The sequence below is a fragment of the Toxorhynchites rutilus genome, unplaced genomic scaffold (genome assembly GCF_029784135.1).
Source record: "Toxorhynchites rutilus septentrionalis strain SRP unplaced genomic scaffold, ASM2978413v1 HiC_scaffold_40, whole genome shotgun sequence".
Taxonomy (NCBI): domain Eukaryota; kingdom Metazoa; phylum Arthropoda; class Insecta; order Diptera; family Culicidae; genus Toxorhynchites; species Toxorhynchites rutilus.
This window is the reverse complement of record NW_026599983.1, coordinates 57,501-60,000: the sequence shown is the minus strand read 5'-3', so window position 1 is coordinate 60,000 and position 2,500 is coordinate 57,501.

Below are 2,500 nucleotides of genomic sequence, written 5' to 3'. Positions count from 1 at the left end.
TTTCACTCACCAACTTTCCCCACAATAGTGTAAAACATGGTCATACCAACGTTGCCTCGGCATGGGTATATACCGCACTGGGGGCATCGTTATAGGGGTGCCTTGGATAGACTTGTACCACTAGCCGAGACACCATGCTGGGTCGGGAAATGTTCACGCACCGCAATCGGTACCAGTGCCGGGTGTCGGTCATATTCCGATGGGGGGTAACCCTACTATTGAACTCGTACTTGTACTTGGGCCGTGCCTAAGGTGTTGGTTGTTTCAATAGTTGGTTACTTGTTTCAATAGTTGACATTTTTTCAATAGTTGAACTTTTTTCCAACAGTTTCAGTTTTCCCGTAGGTAAAGATGATGATGCGTGACCAATGTGTGAATGTGTTGTTTTTTTTTTTTCAATAGTCATGTACGCGTCGTTGTCGATGTTATACACACTGCGTACTGCGGGTGAGAAATAAAACAAACTGTTGTGCTGTGCTGTGCTTGATGTTGGCTTGGTGTTATTGTATTATCGAATTGGACTTAATACCAGTGCCGGGCCGATGCACACACTGCGTACTGCGAGTGCTGGCTCGCGCAGTGAGAAATTAAACAAACTGTTGCGCTGTTGTGTTGTGTGCGCTGTGTGGGGGAGACTTTTCATCACACTTGACACGCGCATTCTTACCCTCGATGTTGCCTTGGTGTTATTGTGTTATCGAATTGGACTTAATATCAGTGCCGGACTGTTGCGCTGTTGTGTTGTGTGCGCTGTGCGGGGGACTTTTCCAACACTTGACACTTTGCATTCCGGGACGTGGACGCTTTCCGGGTCTTGGTGTTATTGCCGACGGGGCAGCGTTATACACATTTCGTACTGCGAGTGCTGGCTTGCGCAGTGAGAAATTCAACAAACCGTTGCGCTGTTGTGTTGTGTGCGCTGTGTGGGGGAGACTTTTCATCACACTTGACACGCGCATTCTTACCCTCGATGTTGCCTTGGTGTTATTGTGTTATCGAATTGGACTTAATATCAGTGCCGGACTGTTGCGCTGTTGTGTTGTGTGCGCTGTGCGGGGGACTTTTACAACACTTGACACTTTGCATTCCGGGACGTGGACGCTTTCTGGGACTTAGTGTTATTGTCGGCGGGGCAGTGTTTTACACATTGCGTACTGCGAGTGCTGGCTTGCGCAGTGAGAAATTCAACAAACCGTTGCGCTGTTGTGTTGTGTGCGCTGTGTGGGGGACTTTTCCAACACTTGACACGCGCATTCTTACCCTCGATGTTGCCTTGGTGTTATTGTATTATCGAATTGGACTTAATACCAGTGCCGGGCCGATGCACACACTGCGTACTGCGGGCGTTGGCTCGCGCAGTGACAAATTAAACAAACTGTTGCGCTGTTGTGTTGTGTGCGCTGTGCGGGGGACTTTTCCAACACTTGACACTTTGCATTCCGGGACGTGGACGCTTTCTGGGACTTAGTGTTATTGTCGGCGGGGCAGTGTTTTACACATTGCGTACTGCGGGGGTTGGCTCGCGCAGCGCTGTTGTGTGCTGTATGCTGGGGGGACTTGGACGCTTTCTGGGACTTAGTGTTATTGTCGGCGGGGCAGTGTTTTACACATTGCGTACTGCGGGGGTTGGCTCGCGCAGCGCTGTTGTGTGCTGTATGCTGGGGGGACTTGGACGCGTTCTGGGTCTTAGTGTTATGGTAGACGGGGCAGTGTTATACACATTGCGTACTGCGGGTGCTGGTGTGCGGGTGTTGTGCACTTGACAGTTGTCATTCCAGGACATGGAATGATTTCACACACACGTACGATTGCATACTACCAGGCGCAAAGCGATTTAATGAAAAAAGAGAGAAGCCGCCAGCGCGGACAGCACTAAGCTACCACGGTGGGACTTCTCTCTTACGGAACACGACGCACCCGGGCAAGACTGCGCAAGCTACTGTGCCGCGCCGATGCTGATGGGGCAATGTTACACGTACTGCGCGCTGGGTCGCGCAGTGAGAAATTGAACAAACTGTTGTGTGCTGTATGCTGGGGGGACATGGACGCTTTCTGGGACTTGGTGTTATTGCCGACGGGGCAGTGTTATACACACTGCGTACTGCGGGTGCTGGCTCGTGCAGAGCTGTTGTGTGTTGTGTTGTGCACTTGAGACTTGTTGTTCCGGGACATGCAATGATTTCACACACACGCACGATTGCATATTACCAGGCGCAAAGTGATTTAATGAAAAAAGAGAGAAGCCGCCAGCGCGGGCAGCACTAAGCTACCACGGTGGGACTTCTCTCTTACGGAACACGACGCACCCGGGCAAGACTGCGCAAGCTACTGTGCCGCACCGATGCTGATGGGGCATTGTTACACGTACTGCGAGTTGGCTTGCGCAGTGAGAAATTAAACAAACTGTTGCGCTGTTGTGTGCTGTATGCTGGGGGGACATGGACGCTTTCTGGGACTTAGTGTTATTGTCGGCGGGGCAGTGTTTTACACATTGCGTACT